At 41.1% G+C, this 17,769-nt stretch overlaps 1 long non-coding RNA gene across 2 annotated transcripts in view; it reads right to left on the reverse strand.

Moving 5' to 3' along the window:
• Positions 1–17,769, reverse strand: part of LOC140908609 (uncharacterized) — a 70,202-nt gene that overhangs the window by 12,760 nt on the left and 39,673 nt on the right. For both annotated transcript variants that reach the window (XR_012157931.1, XR_012157932.1), the window contains exon 3: positions 4,037–4,093. This is a non-coding gene — a long non-coding RNA (uncharacterized LOC140908609). The remainder of the gene's footprint in view (positions 1–4,036; positions 4,094–17,769) is intronic.

Genomic DNA, 17,769 nt, shown 5'->3' on the forward strand with positions numbered 1-17,769 from the left:
ATGGGATTCTTCCATCCTAAGTGCAGGACTCTGCACTTGTTCTTGTTGAACCTCATCAGATTTATTTTGGCCCAATCCTCTAATTTGTCTAGGGCCCTCTGTATCCTATCCCTACCCTCCAGCGTATCTACTACTCCTCCCAGTTTAGTGTCATCTGCAAACTTGCTGAGGGTGCAATCCACACCATCCTCCAGATCATTAATGAAGATATTGAACAAAACCGGCCCGAGGACTGACCCTTGGGGCACTCCACTTGATACCGGCTGCCAACTAGCCATTGATCACTACCCATTGAGCCCGACAGTCTAGCCAGCTTTCTATCCACCTTATCGTCCATTCATCCAGCCCATACTTCTTTAACTTACTGGCAAGAATACTGTGGGAGATCATGTCAAAAGCTTTGCTAAAGTCAAGGAACAACACGTCCACTGCTTTCCCCTCATCCAAAGAGCCAGTTATCTCGTCATAGAAGGCAATTAGATTAGTCAGGCATGACTTGCCCTTGGTGAATCCATGCTGACTGTTCCTGATCACTTTCCTCTCCTCTAAGCACTTCAGAATTCATTCCTTGAGGACCTGCTCCATGATTTTTCCAGGGACTGAATTGAGGCTGACTGGCCTGTAGTTCCCAGGATCCTCCTTCTTCCCTTTTTTAAAGATGGGCACTACATTAGCCTTTTTCCAGTCATCCGGAACCTCCCCCGATCACCATGAGTTTTCAAAGATAATGGCCAATGGCTCTGCAATCACATCCGCCAACTCCTTTAGCACTCTCGGATGCAGCGCATCCGGCCCCATGGACTTGTGCTCATCCAGCTTTTCTAAATAGTCCCAAACCACTTCTTTCTCCATAGAGGGCTGGTCACCTTCTCCCCATGCTGTGCTGCCCAGTGCAGTAGTCTGGAGCTGACCTTGTTTGTGAAGACAGATGCAAAGAAAGCATTGAGTACATTAGCTTTTTCCACATCCTCTGTCACTAGGTTGCCTCCCTCATTCAGTAAGGGGCCCACACTTTCCTTGACTTTCTTCTTGTTGCTAACATACCTGAAGAAACCCTTCTTGTTACTCTTAGTAAGGGGTTTATTTTATTCCTGCTAATGTGCAGCTAGCAACTGTTGAATATCATCTGAGATGATATTCAGAGCAAATTTTATATCTAAATTTGTATTAATTTAATTTTAAAACAGTATATATACACTGCAGGATCTCAGAGTACAATGATTACACTCAAGAAAAATTAAGGTTAATTACAATAAGATGAGGATCATCATCTAGTCAAAAGATTAAGAGAGAATTTTATAGCACTGATATTTAGAGCAGGTTTGGGAGACTGAAAGGTAACTATTGTTTGTGCTTCAGAGGGAAAATGGCAGCAGAAAGAGTGAGATCATCTCTAACCAAGGTTTCAGTCCAATAGAATGAATACCTGCCATAAACTTTGCATGACCATGCAGGGGAGAGACCGGTTTTTTAGTATCATATCTGCTAGCACTGCTATATTTCTATGTTCCGAAACAAGGATCTTGCAAAACAGCAAAAGCTATTGATAATTTGACAAAAGTGCCTTGGTCTCTGCACAGCAGGAGGGGGGAAAATATCTAGGCTGTTATAATTGGTATGAAATGTTCCTACTATATATTCCCTTTTGCCCCATTTTTTTAAAAGGTGAAGAGGGAAATCACTTTTAATATTTCTTTTAATTCATATACCCAAATGGTGGCCAGTTTTCAGATTTTAATCTTCACTTTAACAAAGAGCAGTTGGGCAGCTATTGACTATGAAACACAGCAGTCAACTACCTTGTAAATTAGAAGCTGCGGTAGTAAAAATGGATTTGTATATCACCGGGAGTAGAGAGAATGTCTGCCTTGTAAATTTAATTAAACAGCAGGTGCAAAATCAGGTCATATGGCTTTGATGTGCCCCATGTGAGGATGACAACTAGACAATGACTCTAATATGAAGAAATTTGCATACATTTGCATTGGATTGGATGGAACACTGTAGCTCTCACCTATTTTTTGTGTTTCATCTCTGGGAAGTTGAAGATTTGAATGAACGGTGCCTATTTAGTTACTGCAACTAAATACAAGCAATGCTTTCATTTGCTGTAGTAGGGAACATATGGGTTATGAGTCCTTTATTACAATTTTAAAGAGAATGCTTACTAGATAATCAAACATTTGAAAATGCAGCAGAGATGGTTGTAATGATGGAAGAAGCAAAATGGGAGGGAGCCGGGGGAGACCCATCTCTGAGTTTTAATCTTTCCTGGATGAGCGTTTGTTCACTAGAGCATTAATGCAAATCTGGATTTTTGGTCTCTGTCCAGGGGGTGTCACAAACAATTCTCTTTGCTTTAGTAGTTAATATTGTAAACAATGAAATTATGTAGGTCGGAAGTCTTTGCAGATCTGGCAATTAGTGTCTCATATAAATTGTGTTAAAAATGCATTTTATTGCCCTACTGGACAAAGTTAATATAAATGGCTAGACATTAGCTATCATAATCACTTTGAAAATGGTTTAATGGCAAGTACTTTTATGCACCTCAAGATTTCTTCCTTAGGTGTTTAAAAAATCATAAACAATTGCTGTCATTTGCTATATATATTTCTTTGCAAAACTCTGAATTCCATCACTGACTAGTTTACAGCTTTTACAATGGCAAGCTGCATAGGGTCAGGGGCTTTTCAAACATGATTCAATGGGTATAAAGCAACCCTACCCACAGAGAGAAAGGGAATTACGCAAAGGCTGAATCTTGTCCATTAAGTATTTCAAACCTGGCATGGATCAGCAGTGACCAAAAACTACCCATTTGATGGCTGTTCAGGGAACTTATGAACATGAATGTGAAAATGAAATGAGATGTGTCTAAAGTAAAGGCTACAGCGACCCTTAAAGAAATACTGATCCGCATAAGAAGACAAGCAAGGTGGAGAAATTTGCACTGCTGCTCATGCTCTTCTTTGTTCTCTCTATATAAGAGAAGACTTCAGACTCCAGCACTGTTAATCTAGCAGCTTCTTAGGTAGCAGCATTATTATCGTTAGCAAAACAGTAAGTGCAGGAAGACTCTAATTGCAGTGTATTTTACTGACAATCGACACAGAGTCAGATCCTCAGCTGATGGAAATTGGCAGAGCTCCACAGAAGTCAATGCAGCTACGTCAGTTTTGTCCTAGCTGAGGATCTGGCCCCCAATACTCTGAGTAATTCAGATCAGATATTTTTAACTACAACTATTTCTCAAACCCAACATATCACACACATCACTGAATACACAAGGCTACACTAGTGCTGTCTCTTCTAACTGCAGTTTCCCTTCACAGCCATCCCCACGTTACTGAGAATGGACTTTAGCTGACAGTCACTTACAACTTGTATCTCACTCATATCAGTGGTTTTCTGAATGCAGGTTTAGTAGATGTAATTTTCCTCAGTATAATATACCATTACAGCTTGATTTTATCCTGCGAACATAAGTGTTCTTGGGAGCCACATGCGATAGTTTCTTGTACACCAAGAAGAATTCTCCAAGGTCCAGAAATGTCATGTGTGATTAGAGTGCAGAGAGTGGGCAGACCAAAGGGGGTGATGGGCATTTGTCCCCACTATTGGCCCTAAAGGGATTCTAAAGAAAAGGCAATGCAACCAGAGGATCCCTTTAAAGTAATACAGCTGTGGGAAAGCTCCACTTTTAAGTGGATATCATGCGACAGTGACAATGTTTGTCATTTCTGATTACTCAGGAGACCTAAATGTCAACTTCTTAGACAGCTTGCTAGCTTATGGAAAGACAACATCATAGGACCTTGATGTTTTTAAATTGATGGATTTGGTTCCTTTTTTAGATGCTATTCACAGAGCAACATCATTTTTCCATGTTGATTAAAGAATATCCCACCTTCCAGAAATGATGCCTCAGCCCTTCATAATTAGGAAACCTGCTGTTCAGTCTGTGTTGTGCCCACCTCTGTGCCTAATCCACAAAAGAAATAAGTATGCTATAGATAACCACTAGAGGACTTACCGCTTTAGCTGAAACTGTAGAGGCTCATTCTCTTACTGCTGGATCTCCCAGGCTCAGCTCATGGAGACAACCAAAACAAAAGTTACATATACAGTTTCCAGCTCTATATAAACACAAAGCAATGATCTGAAACTTCGCTTAAGAAAAAAATAATTATGTTATTTCTTTCTGCTTCCTCTCCTCCCCCTCCCCTCCATTTTTTTTTTGAAGTGCACAATATATTTAAAAAGCATGAAACAAAACTCATTCATTTTATCATTTTTCAATTTCATTTTTTTAAATAACCTGAAAAAGTAATCCATGGAAGCAAACATCAGAGGTAACCACAAACATGATTAATTATGAGATCAATAAACAATTTAGCAGTTCTGAGGCAACATTCAAATGACCTTCCAGAAGAAAGCGCCAGCAGCGTATATTAAAGTACCTGTAAAAATCTTTTTCGAATAGTTAACATGCTAAGTGAATTCAAGCAGGTTGGGTAATGTTTATTTAGCTGTGTTAAATGCATTGTAAGGTTACTCCAAAAGATCACAGAGAAACTGAATAATTAGGAGAACAAAAGCACCAAAAAGACACATATATATTGTAAAAGGGATAGTAATAAAAAAAAAAGACCGGAAGATCAGAGTCAAAAGTTAGCTACATTTCACCAAACATTGCGTTTTCCTGCTATGGGCCAGATTGTGCCAGGGTCTTGTGCAAGTGCACAAGGAGGGGAGGGTGCAAGGAACCCTTTTCAAGTCCGGCCAGTTATACATCTGCCCAATTGACAGCATCCTGCTAAAAAATGTGCAAAGATTAAAAATAGCAGGTGCGGCCACTCCATCCCTAGCCAGCCATAGAAAGGAGTGCACATTGTACTCTCATAAGAGGTGATGCCACAGGCAGGCTATTCTCTTGTGAGTTAAGTAGCTTAAGGTGGCATTGTTGCTGAACAAATGCCTCCTAGAGGAACCCCTGGAACAGTGTGGATGCAAACAACCCCCAATGTTGACTTGTGCCAATGTCTAGCAAGGTTTTTATAAATCACCCATGACCATAGAATGTGAGTTCCCCCCAATAGTCCTGCCATTACCATGTGGGGGACAGGAAACAGTGGCATAGAGCATGCTATACTGCTTCTATGCCAGCCAGTAGCTCCACTATGCAAGAGGAATCCTCAGCTCTCATTGTTGAGGCAGCTTTCCAGCCTCTCTTGCTACCAGAGCAGTGCAAAAATACCCAAGCAGGGATTGAGAATCTGGCCCACTGTTACCATTTGCGTAAATAACTACACAATGTGTGAGGTAGTGGAGAATCAGGCCCTGTACTCTGAGAGACTTCTACTAGTACATGTGCTAATGGGATGCTAGGAGTAATAAGCACAATAAAATACACATTTTATCTGACACTGTTGATCTTAAATTATATGCAAATTAACCTAGTATTTACTATTGAATCAAATAATTTGAATGTACAGTGCATGAGATTTGCAGTTACCTTACATTTCCAGAAATGTAAGATCAGCAAGCAAGAGGGATGGTGATGGCCCATAAAATTTGCCAATTGCCTTAGATAACTAAGAACCAGGTTCAAATATGCTTACTCACACTGAATAGGACCTTATATTACAACTAGTCCCATAAAAATTAGAGGGTATTCCAAAAGTAAAATACTACTCAATGTATAGCAAAGATGTAATAATATAGCCCTAAATGAGTATTTTCATTGTGCCATACATAGCCATCAATTTTTAAGAAAAAACACTGACTTACTTCAATGGGAAGTTCTGATCAAAATCCAATGTTACAATGTGGAACAGTATTTTCAGCATTCAGAATATTTCTTAGAGTTTATGTGAGGGAAAAACAAGGGAGTACTGTGGGTATTGAGATGACCGTTCATAATTACCTTTGGAAAACCTAGCGAGTTTTAAAAGACCATCTATGTATATTAAGCAAGGTGGAAGCAGTAAGCCCAATTTTTCATAATTTACCCATATTCTCCATAATGTATGTGCTTTTCTTCTCTAAGATTACTCAGAAGTGAATGCTTCCCTTACTATTCCTACCTCAACCAGGGGAAACACCAGATGAGGGCAACTTACTGTTATTCATTTGTATTGCATTATAAGAACATATAGCAAGAAACAGTCCCTGTCCCAAAGAGCTTACAATCTAAATAGACAAAATAAACAGAGGTGGAAGTAAGGAAGTATCATCCCCATTTTACCAAGAGAGAACAGAGACACAGAGATTAAGTGACTTGGCTCAAGGTCATATAGGAAATCTGTGGCAGAACTGGGAATTGAAACCATGCCTCTTGATTCCAAGTCTACTGCCTTAACCACAAAATCATCCTTCCTCTCCAGCCTCCCACACAGCCTGTATATCTTAAAAAATAATAAATGCGATGTAACTAGGAAAATATACCAATACAGGATTCATCATCATCAAACACTCTATAGTCTATTGAGGACCATTGCACCAGCCAGAGTGACTACAGTAGATGACATCATATCAGGAATTGTAGAGTGATGTTACCGGATCTGGCTCAACTTAGTAAAACACAGGTATGTTAGATTCTGAACTTTGTCTCAGCTCAGAGACATTTTTTGTCAATGGGCAAGACCTAGTCATTGGAGGATGTCCATTGTTTGAAATCCAAGTCCAGCATTGGTTATTGAGGTGCCTAATCAGAGGCCCAGGACAGACAAACCGTAGGCAACAAATAACGTCAGAAGCGAAGCAGTGTTGCCATTTGGGGAACCTGAAGCACAAGGGATCTATCATGGTTTCACACTCAATTCAATCACAGCCAGTCACAGCATTGAAATCCCCATGTGCTGGCAATGTGTCATGCAGCTGAGATGACCAGATTTTTTGCTGCTAGCTGATGGAAGAAATGTGTCCTTTTCCACAGGTGACATGTCTTCTTTTGGCATATAGGCCACAAAGACAGATAAGTAGGCACGGTGGTGTTGAACCTGAACATAAAGTAAGTGTGAGGACATGGGGTTTCGTGTAGTTAAGGTCTGTGCTACAGGTTGTCTAATAAGTGCTACACCTGAGTACAGTCTAGACCAGTGGTTCTCAAAGCTGGTCCACCGCTAGTTCAGGGAAAGCCCCTGGTGGACTGGACCAGTTTGTTTACCTGCCACGTCTGCAGGTTTGGCCGATCACAGCTCCCACTGGCTGTGGTTTGCCGCTCCAGGCCAATGAGGGCTACGGGAAGGGTGGTCAGCAAGTCCCTTGGCCTGCACTGCTTCCCACAGCCCCCATTGGCCTGAAGCAGTGAACCGCGGCCAGTGGGAATAGTGATCAGCTGAACCTGCAGACGCGGCAGGTAAACAAACCGGTCCGGCCTGCCAGGGGCTTTCCCTGAACAAGCGGCAGACCGGCTTTGAGAACCACTGGTCTAGACCCCGGAATGGAGGAGAGTTGCTCCTTTAATAGTGATTTCATCACTTTGTGTCAGGCAGGCCCCTGTGATGCTGGCAATTACAATCTTGTAGCCAGTGAGTTCTCTGACAAGGACTGTCTTGTACCCAGTAACATTTGGTGTCAACATGTTCCATGTGGTGACACAGAACACACCTCTGAGGTCTGAGTTGGACTTCAAAAGAGTTGTGGCCTTCCCTGAGCAGGGCTTGGGTCATGCCCGTCACATGCATGCAAAATACACCCCTCCTTCTGGAGTCAGTAATAACAAGGGCTTTAGCCCTGATGCTTTATTGCAGTCTGTCCCATCATTTCTCTCTGCCTCCTTGGGACTGGGGAGATGTAGAGGGCTTTTTGGGCTGCAGCAGGGAATCTCCATTCCCAAGAACTCTTCCACCATATTCCATTGGTTCCTGAATGTGTTTCAAAGATCTAACTCCTTTTCCACCTTGTATATCCATGCATTGACAGTCATAGCTCATCCACCTTCACCACCAATGGGGTCCATTGTTGGTCACTATAAACTCTGGTTTAGTAGCTTGTGGCCAGTAAGCAGACTATTGATGGTCTATTATTCCAATGGTGATAGCTGTTCTTTTCAAACGCCCAATCATCCTTTTTACCAGCTGCAAGCGGTGTTACACTGCACCGCTAGAATATGGCACCGAGGGTTAGTGCTTTTTTCCATTTCATTTGGCGCAAACGTGTGTAAATACTTTATTAAAATAAAAAACACATGAAGTGAAAGCTGTTCCCTACTGATTGATTTTTCAAAAGCTCCCTAGACTGATTCAGCTACAGATGTTTGCAAAATGATTGGATGTAAAGTGGGTTTAATTCATAAAAGCAATAAAATGTTGCTTATTGACTGAACAGATGAACTAGCTAAGGGGACATAATTCGGAGTGTTCTTATTGGAAATGCTTTGAAGAAACATAATGATGGTGCAGAGAAAGAGCTTTATTAGACACGGTGAATATATTTTCTGCAGAACATTCTGGAAGATTTGAAATACTAAATTTTTTTTTCCTGAATTGTGGGCTGTATAATTGTACAGTGGAGTAAACTTGTTGTGACTTCTCAAACTACTTAACTTAATTCACAGTTATTACAATCTTGTAATAAACAGATTTAAAGCAATTTTCAAGGACAAAAAAGAAAAATAAAACATTACAAGGCTGACAAGCCTATGAAAGGAAGGAAATTCAGTCATTTAAAATTCTGCCCTACTTTGCCTACATGAAGAGTTTCCAGGGAATACAGATTCTGTGCATTTGAGACAGTCAGTCCTATAGGCACAATGAGGTAAAGCCTAGATAACCTGGAATGGGAGGATTAGAGTGAGGAAACATTGGCACTCATTTCTAAGATTCCCTTAGTGAAGCTTTCTGCAAATCACACGATCTAGTATAAAAGGACTTGTGAGATGGATGCAGAGGGAAGGCCTTTTAATCCTACATATCCTTGTTTTCTGCAAAGATGGCACATACAGGAAATCTGTACATTGGCAGACTACAGTTATGCTCACACAGCAATTATTACAAGGTCATTCAACACTGCTAGAAAACAATGCCTGGGCCAGTGCATTACAGAAAGACTTATTACTGGGCCTCATTGTCAAAATGCTCCTTCAAAGTCTCCCTGATTCGAATAGCCCCGCATTGTGCCCCTCTAACAGCCTGGTATCTGGCTGCTCAAAAGCGGCCGCCAGCAAATCCACCTCTATGTTCCACCCCTGTGGAAATTTTTCCCCTTAGCTTCACAAATGTTAGGCAAAGCACAGCAGGCTGCTATGACCATGGGAACAGTTTCCTCACTGAGGTTTAACCTTCCAAAAAGGCAGTGCCAGCGACCCTTTAATCTGCCAAAGGCACATTCAACAGTCATTCTGCACCTGCTAAGCCTGTTGTTGAAGCGCTTCTTGTGGCAGTCAAGGTTTCTGGTGTAAAGCTTCATAAGCCATGGGAGTAAGGGGTAGGCTGGTCTCCAAGGATTATCCAAGGATCCTCAACATCACATGTTGATGTTGGTGAAATGACCCCGATGATCCACCAGCACTTGCAATACCATAGAGAAGCAGCCCTTTCTGTTGATGTACTCCATCACAAGATGACCTGGGGACCAAATGGGGATATACATGTCATCTATCACCCCGCCACAGTTAGGGAATCCTATTGCTGCAAAGCCATCCACTATTTCTCCCACATTTCCCAGAGTCACAGTCCTTCAGAGCAGGAGGCGATTAATGGCCCTGCACACCTGCATCACTGCAACCCCCACGGTGGAAGTTCCCAACTCCAAACTTATTAGCGACTGATCATTAGCAGTCTGGAGTTGCATGCTTTCACACAGCAATTGCCACGCACTTCTGCACCATGAGGGCAGCTCTCATTTTGGTGTCCTTGCACCACAGGGCAGGGACGAGCTCCGCTCACAGTTCCAGGAAGGTGGCTTTGTGCATCCAAAAGTTCTGCAGCCACTGCTCATCATCCCAAACCAGCATCATGATGGAATCCCATCACTCAGTGCTTGTTTCCTGAGCCTAGTAGCGACAGTCCACTGTGTGCGGCTGCTCCATGAAAGCCAACAGCAATCTTGAATTGTTTCTTTCCATGCAAACACAGCAGGGCAGACACCATGGAGTCATTATCAGATCTGCAGCTCATGAAATACTGCAGAATCAGCCACATTGTGGTCATAATGCACATGATGAGACTGGAGAGAAGTGCAGGATCCATGCTTTCAGACAGAGATGGGGGGTGCAATTTACAGGGGCTGCTGAAAAGTGGCATGAAACGTAATAAGAAGCCCACGGAATGTTGGGACGAAGAAAACTGCATCATGGGATGCTGGGACTGCCCCTATGAGGCACTGTGATCCATTCCCAGATGGGCAGACGGTGGCAAGTTGCACAGTGGGGTAGCTACCCATGGTGCACTGCTCTCTCTATCAATGCAAGAGCACAAACTGTGGACATACTCTGCTGTCATAAGAAGCATTGTGTGGATATGCAAAAGCTATTTAATTACAGAGGTAGGTGATCATCGATGTAATTTAAGTCGACTTAACTTAGTGTAGACATTGCCTTAGATACCTCTAACGTGGATAAGAAGTAGAAGAACAATTGGAGAGATCAGAAGGCAGTATCCCACAGAAGGGAACTATTATTGCTGAGACTACATACTTTCCCTGTTTCACTATAGAGTTTCTGCCTATAACCTTCCCCAAACCCTTTCTGCTACAGTATTAAAGAAACAACACACATCTTCAAACCACAACATATGTCATCATTTCCCACCCAGCTGTAGCAATAATGTTTACTTACCTACTTCACGGGAGTATTGTGAAGAACAGCTAAAGTCTATACAGTGTTTTGAACATGTAAAGCAATACATAAATGCTAAGCATTAATATTACAGTTTGTAACTATTTCTTCAGAGCTTTTTTAGTCAAAGCTAACACTTACATGTAACAATTTTAGGCCTAACCTTTTAAACGTAGCTCTTCTAATTTTGCAAGTGTAGTTTGGGCGCTCAAGTATTTACAGCGGCAATAAGTTGCAAACAAAAGAGCAAATTTCCTAAAAATGCAGGCTCTTCGTTTTCAAAGCTCTTACACATATTAACAATTTAATTTTTACAACACGCTTGTGAGGTAAATAAAGTATTTTTAGCTCCTTATTACAGATGGGGTAACTAAGACAGAGAGGGTAAGTGACTTACCTGAGGTCACTTTATGAGACGGTGCCATGATTAGAATCCAATTCCCTGTTCTTTGCTCATATCACTTGTTGGCTTGAATGTATGCTTTCACTAAGGGCAGGTCTATACTACTGCTTAAGTTGATCTAACTTACATCACTCAGGGGTGTGAAAAAGACACTCTCCTGAGCGACTGACTGAGCCAACCACGTACATACCATGAATAAAAAAATAGCAAGGAGTCAAAGTGAGAAGTTAAAGAAAGGTCCACATAAACCACTTGGAAAATACCAATGAATAATAAATACATTTGTAGAAATCTGAATCTGTGGACAATTTGTTAACTGGAAAAAACACAAGAGTAAAATTTGCAGTGAATAATATTCATGATGAACAATTCATGACACTCTACTCCTGACCAACCAAGTGGTGGTATTGAGTCTGTTGATCTCCCTCATTTCCCAAGCCAATCAGAAATCTTTTTCATCAGTGTCATTAGGAACCAATATACAACATTTAATGTTAAAACAGATAATACAGCATATATCATCTACTCAGCCACTATCTGAAACTGTCATCCATAGCTGCTCAATGAAAAGCAAATATTACATTTTGGTGGAAAGTATTCACTACTATCCAAAGTATCCAGTGCAGAATAGATTGTTTCACTCAAGCCATTAACTACGCAGCCAGTAACAGATGTTTGCACACTAGGCAAATTATTACTTGTGTGTGTGTATGCTGTGCATCTTGACACTTCAATATTTAAATTCTCCACTTAGAAGGAAACATCACCTGGAGTAGGAAAAGATCCAGGGACAGACAACCAAAAAAGAAAGGGGTGTGTGGGAAGAAAACTGCTGAAGAAAGAAAAGTCTCATGTTCTTGACAACTTTTTTTCTTTTTATTGAAATACAGAAGGATTGTCTCTGTTCCTGCTTGAGTTCAGAAGTGTATGGAGTCTGCTGCTTTTGCTCCTCAGAAAGTGTGAGTCAGTCCATAAAACTCAGCGTTTCCATATGGGAAACCATATGGGAAGCTTGGAGGAGGATGTCCAAAACTGGGGGAAGAAGGGGCACTCAACTCAAGCAGCAGGTTGTGCAGTGGTATATCTCTTATAACACAGCAGCATGTATATCACAAGTCTTTATCAAATGTGCCAGAAGACTTTTTCAGTCAGGATTACACCATCAAAGCTTCACAGTATCACTCAGTAGTGTTGATTTTGAAAAAAATTCTTGAAAATAAAACATCTGCCAGAGCAGTACATTTATTACAGCAAAAAGCAGCCTAGCGTTGCATGAAAATTTGGCCATAAAGTCAAAGTCTATTCCAAATCACTCAGGAGACCATTTCTGGAATAAGACTATCTCAGAGTTACTATGGCAAAATGTATGCTGCTAGTTCTGCTAGAACAGTAATGAAGTTCATGGCTACAATAAACCCAGAGAATCATTTTTCTTATAGGATTTCACCAAAGCTTCTCTATACTTACAATGCATAAGCCTCCATTATGTCCCCTGATTAAGGGCCATATATTGCCTTCTGTCTTCAATACAAACTAAAGAGGGCACAAGGATATGGATATGGTCCTAGACTTACAGTTAATATGGGACTCACTGATTTCCATGATAGACTTGAGACCCATGTGTGGGCAGGAAAGGAGCAAACAAAGAATACAAAAGAAATCCCAATCATATTACATAATACAGTCATATTATTTTCACTTACACAGATGTAAGGATCCAATCCTGCAAAGGGATCGACATAGGAATAGAAATCCAGTTGTGGGGATCCCTGTAAAGGGTTCAGGCTCTAAGATAGAAGTAACTTCACTGTGATCAGTGGAGTTATACCAGTATAAAACTGATGGGAGAGAAGAATTAAGACAACCTTTTAAAAGTCTGTAAACATTTCTAAAATTGGTTTCTAGCATCTGTGGCATGTGCCACAAACATGATTGGGTGCTATATTATGTATACAACAGTAGTGCCCAAAATGTGTGAGGTGCTGTACAGACATGTCGGATATACAGTCTCTGATTCAAAGAGCTTAGAAAAACACACATATTTAGCTGTAGGCGTGTGAACAGTTCCAATGGACAGGTCTGCAGTGCAGAGTTAGCCTGGGCTAACGTACCACAGGTGGAGCATCCCCATTGCAATGCCTTAGCCATTCCAGATCCATGTAACTGCATCCACAATGGGCGGGATGGATTTCTGTCAGGATGGTTCATAGTCATTCATTAAACTGGGCTGCTCGTGAATTCATTCTCAGGGTTCTCTCTCTGTCTCTCTTGCCTAGTGTGGAGCTGCTGTCTGTGGCAGTGACAGGAAAACAATACTTTTATGTAAATAACTCCCAAGTGGACTTATTCATTACTAATGCAGACATTCTGGAGGTGAAAGCAAAGAGCGTTTGGCTGCAAGAACTTTTAATAAGAATGTTATTAAGGAATTAAGTCTGCAAATTCACAGCACACCTGACTGACTTCTCTGCCTTGCCATTTCTTTCCTGTCCACTAAACATAAAGGTGTCATTCGAGATACATTTCCACAAATTACGGGTCTTACTAATATCACATCACAGCTTTACCAGAAGGCTGCTGCCAGCTTCTGCCCAGCTGCCAGCATGATGGGAGGAGGGTTTCTTGGCCAGCATTTCTGTTCAAATGCTGTGGAATGCATCAGAAATGGAGCAGGCAACTGTGGGATTAAATGGCTGAGCCAGATGATTTCCAATGCAGAAAGAAGGAGTTAGACAAGAAAGTACATCCCAGGTGGAATTGTGGGCTAGAACTGGAGAACTAACAGCACCCAGGCTTGATGAGACTGCATTCCCACAACAAAGTAGGTGGGTCGCCAGCCCAGGAGGACATAAAATCCAGGCTCAGGCCTATACATTGAACCAGGGCCGGCTCCAGGCACCAGCATTCCAAGCAGGTGCCTGCGGCGGCAATCTTAAAGGGGCGGCAGTCCATGAGTTGTTAGGGCGGCATGGGTTTTTTCGCCACGGCGGCAATTCGGTGGCAGTTTGTATCTTCACAGTCCCATGGCACCAATTCGGCAGCAGCCCCCTTCTTTGGCTGCCCGCTGTGGCAATTCTGTGGCAGCCCCCTTCTTCAGGCATTGAATTTGGCACGCGGCTTGGGGCGGCAAAAAGTGTAGAGCCAGCCCTGCATTGAACCATGCCTGGGTTCAAAGCACCTCAGGTTCAGGCTAGAGGGTTTTTTGTGTAGACAGAAGGGAGATCAGGGGCAACACCAATGCTAACTCTGCAGTGAAGACACATCTACTGAGAGGAATTAGACTACATGTCCCTAAAGTAAAGTACATGCGTAAAAACTGGCAGCATCAGGGCCCAAAATAGTATAACACCCATGAAAGTAGAGGAAAAGGGATATAACGTGTCAAATGACGAAGATGATCCCTTCTTTTTTATAATATACAAGTAGGCTTGGCAGAATTCATTTTTAATAATGTCAATGGATAATATCAATGTTTATTTGAAAGCATATTTTTAGCTTTTTATCTATTTAAATTTTCACAGCTGTGCAAAATGATGGATTTTGAGCTTTTTTTTATTTTCGCCAATTTAAATTTTGACAGTTGCAGAAAATTATGGGAGGGATGAGACAATAATCATTTAATGTCAGCAGACACAGACTCAAAAGTTAAAGCTTTAGAACTTTTAAAACACAAATTGCCAGCATTACATGTCAAAGTATACAAAGGAAATTTCTTTAAATCAAACTGTAATAAATTCTTGAGCATCATTTATCTTACTTTGTCTATTAGAAATTTTGATTATCATCGATGGAAATATTTTTTGCCAATTTGTTTGTGTGCAATGAAATCAATATTTACTAGTAATAATAATATATATAATTTATATATAAGTAATCCCCAGCCTCTCTCCTAACTAGTCATGATTATCTCTTTATGTATTCTGTTAAATGCCACTTTTAAAAAAATTGGTTTCAATCCTTATTTATTGTCTGCCTTTATTTTTTAATTTTAACTAATATCAGGCGTTTTATTTTTCACCCTTGTTTAACCCTTGCCTTCTCTCTAGTTGTTAATTTTACACTTGTTTATGCATATTTTTAATCTATGTCTTTTACAAATAATGAATCCACAAGCTATTCATATCTTTTTAGTAATTCTGTTTTTTAAAATATTGGCTCCTGGTCTATTTTCTATCACCTGTATTCTAAAGATTTTAAGCTTTGCCTATCATTGATATTTGTCCCCACAGCATAACACCTTCATTTAGCCTACATTCCCAATTCGAAGATGTTGCCTACTCATCAGATTATGAGAATCCATTACATTTCCACTCCATTCCCTTCCAACAGGTGTTACCTCTCCTCCTCATACACAACTACCAAAGACCAATTAATCCAATTAAGATGCGGTTCTATGGCTACAAAACAGTGGGTCAGATTCTCAGTGATGCTAGTTGTAAGGTGCTTTAAGCCAGTGGTTCTCAACCAGGGGTACACATACCCCTGGGGTTATACAGAGGTCTTCCACAGGATAAATCAGCTCATCTAGATATTTGCCTAGTTTTACCACAGGCTACATAAAAAGCACTAGCAAAATCAGTACAAACTAAAATTTCATACAGACAATGACTTGTTTATACTGCTCTATATATTATACACTGAAATGTAATTACAATATTTATATTCTCATTGATTTATTTTATAATTATATGGTAGAAATGAGAAAGTAAGCAATTTTTCAGTAATAGTGTGGTGTGACACTATTGTATTTTTATGCCTGATTTTGTAAGCAAGTACTTTTAAAGTGAAGTGAAACTTTGGGGTACGCAAGACAAATCAGACTCCTAGAAGGGGTACAGTAGTCTGGAAAGGCTGAGAGCCACTGCTCTAAGCCACCATTCCACTCCCCTGATCCTGAGCTGCCCAGGGTGCCAAGACAATTCCTGGCAACAGTTACAGAAGTCTAAGGGCTGCTTTAAGTACGCTTGCTGCAGGAACCAGTGTGCCAGGACATAAGGTGCAGCACTGTGTGCTCTATTCTGTTCCCGCACATCCCCAACATACCTATTCCTCTGCCAGGAGAATCTTCAGATGATGCAGTAAAAAGCAGGTAAAGTTGGAGCCAAAAATCTGGCCCAGTGTGTTTAGTCACATCACTGTGCAGGGGCAAGGCATGAAGATGTGTTCCTCAGGGAACCTATCTAGGTGTAGCACCTGCTCCATGAGGCTGCAGGAGGCATTAAAGGTACTTCTTTTAAACCAATGGACTTACTGTAGTTTTACACCAGTGGGAGAAGAGAACTCGATCCAATATGAACACTCACAATGTGGATGCTATTAGACAGATATATCCAGCAATAAGTTTATCCTTCATAAAAGGCCAGATAAAGAATCAGAAACAAAGCTGGTGACCGTAAGAAATGCTGCCCCTGGGAAATTGTAAGTTGTATGTCAGTCAGTGAACAAATGGCAGGGAAATAACAGTATTTTACACTTCTATAGAACCTTTCATCTGAGAATGGCAACGTATTTTAAACACATTATTAAACCTCACATCACTACGCTAACTAGGTATTATTATTAGAGCTGGAGAAAGTAGGGATGGTGTTCCCCCTTTTGCCCAGTGGTTAGAGCATTCACCCAGGATGTGGGATACCCAGGTTCAAATATCCGCTCTGCCTGATATTGAGTGGGAATTTGAACTTGAATCTCCCATCCTGTAAGTAGCTGCCCTAGCCACCCAGATGGTATTCTCCGCTGGGTCTCTCTCAGTCTCTCCTGTTGAAGATCCTTCTGATTTGTATAGCTACTTAGATATTCATTGAGCAAGAGTGTAAGACTGATTCTACACCTAGCAGTTAGGGCACTCACACACAGGCAGGGGGCATCTGGGTTCCAGAACCTATGCCAATTAAGATTGATACTAAATCAAACAGCTTCAAAAGGAGACATTGAGACCCACCTCAGTATAACTCCTCTCTAGCCCAGGGGTTAGCACAATCATCGTCAGAGAGAGAGACCCATGTTCAAATCCTTTCTCTACAGCAGGTAGAGTGCAGATTTGAAGCCAGGTGCCCCACATCCTGGATGAGTGCTCTAACCACTAAGCTATTGAGTAAATGGCAGCAGCAGCTGCCAACACATCCAGTTTTATAAATGGCTTGTCCAAATTTCCTTTGCTTTTAATTAAAAAAACAAACAGTTCAATATGCCCAGAATTGAAATGAAGTGTTTGGTTTCGAGTCAAACGAAACATTTCCTTCAATCTGAAAGAAATATTTTTTAAATTTTTGTTTCACCAAGAACCAAAAGATTTCCATTTTGGGCCGATTCAAAATGAAAACTCAATCATTTTCACAGCTGTAATTATTATCCACTTTTGTAGCTGGAGAAACTGAGGCTTAGACATGACAAGTTACTTAACCAAGGTCACACAGTGAATTAATGGCAGAGTGGATTCATCATTCCCAATCCCATACTTTAACCTTGATACCTTGTTGGATCCAGACTTCAGAATTTCTGCACATGCAACACCTGATCCAAAGTCTATTAAATTCACTCATGGTATGTCTATACTGGCCTGGGGCAGCTGACTCAAGCTCAT

Source organism: Lepidochelys kempii, chromosome 3 (assembly GCF_965140285.1).
Source record: "Lepidochelys kempii isolate rLepKem1 chromosome 3, rLepKem1.hap1, whole genome shotgun sequence".
In the NCBI taxonomy this organism is placed as follows: Eukaryota; Metazoa; Chordata; order Testudines; family Cheloniidae; genus Lepidochelys; species Lepidochelys kempii.